Genomic DNA, 8,434 nt, shown 5'->3' on the forward strand with positions numbered 1-8,434 from the left:
TTGTGAAACCCTGGGCTTAATGGAGTGGCTCCTGGGGAAGGTATATGTTGATGGGGTGGGGAGGTATCCATGAAGGTGAAGCGTTGGCTTCCAGACAGTCCTATGGAGTCACCTATGGGTGTGTGTTTCTTTCCACACTCACTTCATCAACCAAAGAAAGTCTGCTCCATTTTTTTTTTTTTTTTACGTGAGGGTTTCTGCATTGTCTGAACAAAGAGTTTTACAGGTTTTAGAAGTTAAAACAAACACTGCCTACCTCAGTGCTTTTCAATCCTGGCTGCACAATGGAATTGTCTGGGACCTTTAAAAAAAAAGTGTATTTATTTATTTTGAGAGAGAGAGAGAGAGTTCGAGCAAGTACTGGAGCGAGCAGGGGAGGGGCAGAAAGAGAGAGAGGGGAGAGAGAGGGAGAGAATCTCAAGTAGGCTCCATGCGGTCAGCACAGAGCCCGACCTCATGAACCGTGATATCATGACCGTAGCTGAAATCCAGAGTCGGATGCTTAACTGACTGAGCCAGGCCCTTTTTTAAAAATAACAACAGTCAGGACGCCTGGGTAGCTCAGTCTGTTAAGCGACCGACTTTGGCTCAGGTCATGATCTCACAGTTTGTGGGTTCGAGCCCCGCGTCGGGCTCTGTGCTGACAGCTTGGAGCCTGGAGCCTGCTTCAGATTCTGTGTCTCTTTCTGTCTCTGCCCCACCCCCACTTGCGCTCTGTCTCTCTGTCTCTCTGTCTCAAAAATGAATAAACGTTAAAAAAAATTAAAACAAAACAAAACCAACAGTCTGCCCCAGAATGGAAACAGAACAAACAGAAACAAACTTCCTAGGTGACTCTATTACACACCCGGGCAGGAAAGCCACTGGTGTGGAGGGCAAGGAGGTCAGTTCCTGGTGAGGTGCCCCCAGAGGGAGGCCTTGGACAGTAATGGGCATGAGTGAGAGCCCTGAAAAGCTGGCAGGACTGACAGGAGGGAACCCCAAGGGGCAAGAGAGACACAGAATGTAGGAGTTGAATCATGGCATTCACAGGCCAAAACCTCTTAAAGTTGACGTACAGCTAACTTGTATCCTAATTGACAGTGCAAGTCCACTTAATATACTCCCTCCAGGCCACTTAAACCCGGACAGCTGCAGTGAAAGGTGCAATCCAGAAACATATTCGGAGTCGGCCTTGATTTAAAAGGAAAACCTAATGAGAATTTTAAAGCATGCAATGGTACCACACTATCATCCTGTTCCTAGTCCTTAGGGCCTTTGTGGGACGTCATTTTGCTGTGGGAGGTGGTGATAAAATGGCAGCGAGGAAGGAATCCAGGACAAAAAATAATGCCTTGGTTTCCACTGGTAGGAATTTAAGCTCCATTCTCTTCTCACCTGAGAGTCTCTCTAGCATGTTCCTGGGTGATGCTCTGGTGTCTTTGAAGCTCCGAGGGTAAGCTACACACAAAGGGGGGGGGGGCAGTGAGTTTAGAGGGACTAGGTTAGGATGTTCCTCTGGGGGCAGAGCTGGTGACCTCTGAAGGCTTCTCTGATAAGAAGAATCTCTGATTCTACCAATAAGCAACCAGAAACAAGTGCCCCCAGGATCCCACTGTAAGCGAAGGGAGAGAATTCTCTTTTCCTCTAGAGAAAAGTACCTTAAGCACACTGACCTTCTAGGGAGTGCCTACCCCACCTACTGGGACCTGCAGTTCCAAATACCCAGCAGGAAAGACAAATGAGACTCTGAAATAGTTGTGAAGAGATTCCTTTCTGTACTTAAAAAAATTTTTTTTAACGTTTATTAGAGAGAGAGAAAGAGAGAGAATGAGAGAGAGCAGGGGAGGGGCAGAGAGAGAAGGAGACACAGAATCCAAAGCAGGTTCCAGGCTCTGAGCTGTCAGCACAGAGCCCGACGCAGGACTCGAACCCACGATCTACAAGATCATGACCTGAGCCGAAACTGGACCCTCAACCAACTCAACTAAGTCACTCAGGTGCCCCCCTTTCTGTACTTTTGAGGTGTAATGGATATATAACATATTAATTTCAGGTGCACAACATAATGATTTGGCATTTGCATATATTGCAAAACGATTGCCACAGTGTCTGGTTATGACAGCCATCATCACACAGAGCCACTGCTTTTCTTTTCTTGTGATGAGAACTTTTAAGATCCACTCTCAGCAACTTTCGAACGTGCAATACAGTATTAACTATAGTTGCCATGCTGTCCATCACATTCCCAGTACTTACTTTATTTTATAGCTGGAAGGTTGTACCTTTTGGCCTCCTTCATCCGATTTGCCCATCTTTCATGGAAAAGATTCCTTTTTGAAAGCCCACGAAATGCACGGAAGGTGGGGGTGGGGGGGAGGGGGTTGAATGGGTGCACACACAGGTGAGAAGGGCAGGGGCAGAGCCCCAAACGTGCTTCCTCTTGCCCTTTAGACTTGGAATTTCTATTTTCCCCTCGAATGCCTTTCATCATCCCAATACTGCCAAACTTTACCCATATTTCAAGACCATTTGTGACTCCATTGTGCAGTCTCCTCAAATGGTCCCTGGCTGAGCTGGTCACTCCCATCATGTTTCCATGACACCCAGTTAATTTCCCTACTTCAGCCGTGCTATGATGTGTCCTGGCTGTGGGCTCCCCAGGACACAGGTACCGCCTGTGTTCTCTCTGTCCCCTGCTTGTCCAGCCATACAATGCAGGCTTACAAAGCATTTCTACCCATTTCTCTGTTTTGTTTTGTTAAGCAGTACCTTAAAACTATGCTTAAATCGGGGTACCTGGGTGGCTCAGTCAGTTAAGCATCTGATTCGTGGTTTCAGCTCAGGTCGTGATCTCTTGGTTCATAGGTTCAAGCACTGCTGATCCTGCTTGGGATTCTCTCTCTCTGCACCTCCCTTGCTTGTTTGCTCTCTCTCTCTCTCTCTCTCAAAATAAACAAACATTTAAAAAATTAAAAGTATGCTTAAATTGTCTCCTATAAAGAATGGGTAATGTACGTGCCAGGCATTATGGTCTGTCCCTGGGATGCAAAGGTGAATGGAAGATAGTTCCTGGGCTCTAAGGTGTCACAGTTTAGGGAGAGACTTACATAACCAGAGAGAAGTGAGCTACTTTAGAAGCAGAAGCAGGGCAGTGTGGGAGCAAAGAAGGACGTGTGAACCTCTCCTGGATAGGCCAAGTAAGACTGACTGGTGAGAGTATGAGAATTTAGGCAAGCCCTTAACAGTGAATCTTTTGTGTGGGGGGCGGGCAGGGAGGGGGTCCAGGAGGGATGGGGGATGGGAAGTAGATGGATGGGGGAACGTTTTAGAGTGTTTAGGTCTAGAATCATGGCGGGGAAAGAGCATAGAAATGTACTTTCCACCGATTACCTTGAGGGGAGGCTACTCTTTTCCTGGACCGTTACAGTTCTGGGGATGACCATCCCTAAAAGAGGACGGAAGAGAAAGAAAGAGAGAAAGAGAAAGGAAGAAAACGACCACTCCACTGGTTGGACCAAAATTGGCAACCCCCACATTCAGAGATCATAAGATAGAAAAAGCTAAAAAGGAAAACCTGTAAAATTAGTCAATTTTACACAATCCGGTAGGCCGTAATAAGGCTCCGGCATCATTTTGTCAGAGAGAGGCCAGTAATTTTAGGGTGGGAACTGATCCATTTACACAATGAGAGAATTTCCCTCATGCACAAAGTGCTCCATAGCAATTTGTGGCCTCACAGAATGCCATTTATAGTTCCTGCAGTGGCAGGAAAATTAGGGGGCAGAGTGATTATTAGACTAATCGCAGAGCTGAAAGATGCATTGGTCATACTGGTCACTTTGCCTTTCATGCCAGCCTGGGACTGCTCTACTTGGCTTTCAGCACTGAAGAAACAAAGTGGAAAGGGCTGATCAGTTCCTCTTGTAGATATTATTATCTTTCAGCTTGAATCCTCATCAGCTGCTAACTATAGTCTAGGGTCTGAAGTCATTTCCCAGAACAATGCTCCATCTTCATTAAAAAAAAAAAAAAAATCTCTTAAATCCTACTTTGGAGAGTCAACCTGAGCTCAGGAAGCTGGGTCTCAGGGAAAACAAGGTCCCCAAAGAAGCCCTGACTGTTTTGCACAAAGCGTCCCCGTCATCTTTCTAAACGGTTCATTTAAATGTTGTACTTTATTCTTGCTGAATACTTGGATGGTTCCCAATTTGCACTTTGCAAGGAAGAAAGAAACATGATCTTCCTGTCTGGATTGCGTGGAGAGGTATTCATAGCAGGATCTCCCTTTGTTGTGCTCAGCTAATTGCTAATTATGTAGTGATGGATGTAAATCACACAGTTGGCATTTCAGGCTCATAGACTCCCTAGCTGTCTTTTCTACTTAAAGGAGAAAGGCTGAAGTATTAAGAAATTATCCACATCTTTATCCATGAGCATAAAGTCTAAATGGGTGAAATAACTCTTTGGAAGAGCAGAAGAGGCTTGGGGGAGGGGGATATCAGAGGTGGGTCCTGCTCGGACTCTGCCGGGATTTGACAGCACATGGTTATGAGGAAAACGCCTCTGAGTCTCAGTTAACATGGAAGCAGGACTGGGTGTGAAAGGGTGGACCTATGCCGGCCGACTCCATCTTGTTCTGTGTCCTTCACCTTGAGTGACTATGTCCCCGACACGCCCCCTTTCCGGGAAAATCCCAGAAACCTCAGACCACGCCTCCTCCCCGTGAGTAACCTCCCGCTCACCCGTTCAAACTTCCCTAGCCAATCGGCTGAGGCCACGACCCTTCCCCAGCCAATCGGCCGAGGCCACAACCCTTCCCCAGCCAATCAGCTGAGGCCACAGCCTTTACCTCACCAACTGCCCCTGGACCCCTATAAAACCTTTGTGCTTTTGAAACTCGTGCTCTCTCTCTCTCTCTCTCTGGTATCTCACCGCTGCATCAGTGCAGGTTGGAGATTGCGCTCGAGCTAGCTCGAATAAAGGCTCTTTTGCTTTTGCATCGGACTCGGCTCCCTGGTGGTCTTTGGGGATCACGAATTCTGGGCATAACAGGTGCTCTTGCTTGAAGGAGAAGCAATATCCCTAGTGTCCCAATGTTTTGTTCAGAGAAGAATAAATACTATGTCTTTGAAAGGCATGTTGAATCTTAAGCTTTTCTCATTACCTCCTTGAATTGTCCAATAATAAGATTATGGAGGCAGTCCTATTGGTTTTTTTTTTAATTTTTATTTACTTATTTTTATTTTTTTTATGTTTATTTATTTTTGAGAGAAAGAGAGAGAGACAGATCGTGAATGGGGGAGGGGCAGAGAGAGAGGGAGACAGACTCCGAAGCAGGCTCCAGGCTTGGAGCTGTCACCATAGAGCCCAACGTGGGGCTCGAACTCACGAACCATGAGATCATGTCCTGTGCCAAAGTCGGACACTTAACCAACTGAGCCACGTAGGTGCCCCACGTGAGTCCTATTGTTAACTCCCTTTTGTACAGATGAAACTAAAAAGCCAAGAAAAGCTAATGATGTAACTAAGTCATCCTGCTAGCTTATGGTAAAGTAGGCAAATCCCAACATCACATTTGCCATCAGTCTGGTGCTGATGTGGCCGCAGCCAGGTGACTGTCTCTTAGGGTCTCTCCGAGCACTGGAACTTTGGGTTGTAGGTTCATTTTGAGCAGGGAGGTTTTTACTTATGATTTTCTTTCTTCCTTTCTATGGTATCTTTGATGCTGAGAAAGTAAAAATTATCTCAGAATAAGAAAGTAAAGTATCTGCCATGCTAATTATCACTCTTGGATAATAGATAACAGATAAAGCCAACTGCAAAGTTAAGAGAAACCAATATTTCTCTCCAAGGACACTCTGCCATTGTAAAATGTCACAACAACTCCGGTCTTTAAGGCATATTTCTTTTACTTATTCACTGAGAAGCCTTGTTTCCTAAAATCATAGATTGTCTAAAATTTTGAGGTATGAAATTATATCAGCAAGAATGAGCTTTCTACTTTTGCCTGGAAGATGAGTCCCTTTGCAACGGGGAAGCGGTGTCAATTACCAACCCAGGCACAGAGGCTCAGATAAAGGGTTTCTGCACACATTTCACATTAACTTAACTCTGCAGTTTTCAAGGAAATCAGACCCTGAGTCTACTTGCTGGCCCCAACCTTTTATACACAGTCCTGCTTAGCGCCGAGCCTCTCCAAACACTGGCTCACGCCATAGAGAGATACCATTTCATACCTACTAGGATGGTTATAATCAAAAACATGGAAAATAGCAAGTGTTGGTGAGGATGTGGAGAAATTGTAACCCTCATACATTGCTAGTGGGAATGTAAAATCGTGCAGCTACTGTGGAAACAGTCTGGGAGTTCTTCAAAAAGCTCAGTGCAGAATTACCAGATGGCTCAGCAATTCCATTTCTGGATATGTGCCCAAAAGGATTGAAAGCAGGGACTCAAACAGATATTTGTGCATCGGTGTTCATAGGAGCATTATTCCCCATAGCCAAAAATGTGGAAACAACACAAGTGTCCATGGACTGGTGAGTGAAAAAGCAAAATGTGGTAGATACATATGATAGAATATTATTGAGCCTTAAAAAGTAAAGAAATTCTGATACATGTTACAACATGGATAAACCTTGAGGACCTCATGCTACGTTAAGCAAGGGAGTCACAAAAGGACAGTGACTGAACAATCCTGCTTATAAGAGATGCCTAGGGTAGTCGTGGAGACAGGAAGTAGGAGAGTGGTTGCCAGGGGCTGGGGGCTTGGGGCGGGAGCAGGGGGGGGGGGGAAGAGGAGTTAATGTTTAAAGGGTACAGAGTTTCGGTTGTGCGAAATGAAGGGTTCTGCAGATGGATGGTGGTGATGGATTCACAACAATGCGAATGTACCTAATGCCACTAAACGGTACACTTCACAATTCCACCCAAATGCTGCCCTTCTTCCCCCAATCTTGGACTCATTCTAGTTTTCCCTTTTGTTTGGTGAGACACTCGCCATTCTTCTGGGATATGGCCACTTCGTAGCAATAAGCCGACAAGTCTGACTTTGTCAGGCTACAGGTGGGTCTCTGGTGAACTTTGGGTGATGGGGCTGAGAAAGGATTCACTCCCCGCTGCCTGGCAAACCTGATCTTATTATAATGAAATTTAGGGAATACTGGCACGTGAGGACCTTGGAGGATATTTCAGGTTTATTCACTGAGACAAAGGGAAAACTTAATTCAGGCCCCAGTTGAGGACTCGTTTATTCTCCCCTCCCCATGTCCATCGGCCATGGCTCCAGGCAGAGGCTGGCCAGCAATGTGTTCAATATCTTTTCAAGAACAGAAGAGCCCACCCTGGTCCCTGGGCTCTCCATCCACCTGACTGCAGGTCCATCTGAGGGAAGCACTGTTCTGGGGAACACATTCTGAAATGGTGACCCTCACTCAGTGCTGCTGACTTCCTGACCCTGATCCCAGCTGGGCAGCAGCTTCTGACCCCCATCATTCTGAAATCGTATTCTGCTTCTGGTCTGCAGAGCGATCGATCTTGTTTTTTTCATATTGACTATGCCCATTTGGTGATCTCCCATTGCTGTTGGTTTTGATCAGGGGTTGAGAGAGAGAGAGACAGGGAGTACGGCAAATCATGAAGAGACTGTCATCTTGACGAGAAGTTCTGGTTGAAAAACTTTAACAACACTGAGCTCTAAAAAGAGTAAGGAGCCTCTCAGCAATAGAATTTAAAGTGAAAATACTGCTAAGCCATCAAATAGGTGCAAAACCATCTAACAGTGTTCTGATTTTCTTAAGTGAAGACTGCTTTGGTTTCTTTGGGAAAATATCAACCCTCAAATTCTTTCCATTCTCCTTGCTGCCTCTGGTTTGCTGATTTCCCAACCATTTATATAGGTCACCCAATATAGCGCTGCCACAACCAGGTAAGTATATACAGGTCTTGTATAATAACCTAATCCTGGCAAGTGATGAGATGATCAATTTGAGGAATAGTGACTTTGGCCTGGAGGACAGTAAATAGTGTAATTTTTGTGTTTTTTTAAATGATTTTTTTAAAGTTCATTTATTTTAAGAGAGAGAGAGTGAGAGCACATGAGCAGGGAGGGGCAGAGAGAGAGAGAATCTCAGCATTGTCAGTGCAGAGCCTGACCGGGGCTCGAATTCACAAACAGCGAGATCATGACCTGAGCCAAGATCAAGAGTTGGATGCTTACCTGACTGAGCCACCCAACACTCCTAATTTTTTGGATTTGACAGTAGGGACTGTCAAGTAAAATCACCAGCAACCAATAACATGATTCACAATTGCACATGGGGTCTTAAAGAGCTCTTCCAATGCTCAGCTTCGATTCTGGTCTATCGGTCAGCTGTGCATTTGATGGAAAACAAACAAGCTCCATTGTTCTTAGAACTTATCTAGGCAAAATGGTGACGTTAGCAAGGTGACT

The sequence above is a fragment of the Panthera onca genome, chromosome B1, assembly GCF_046562875.1.
Source record: "Panthera onca isolate mPanOnc1 chromosome B1, mPanOnc1 haplotype 2, whole genome shotgun sequence".
Taxonomy (NCBI): Eukaryota; Metazoa; Chordata; class Mammalia; order Carnivora; family Felidae; genus Panthera; species Panthera onca.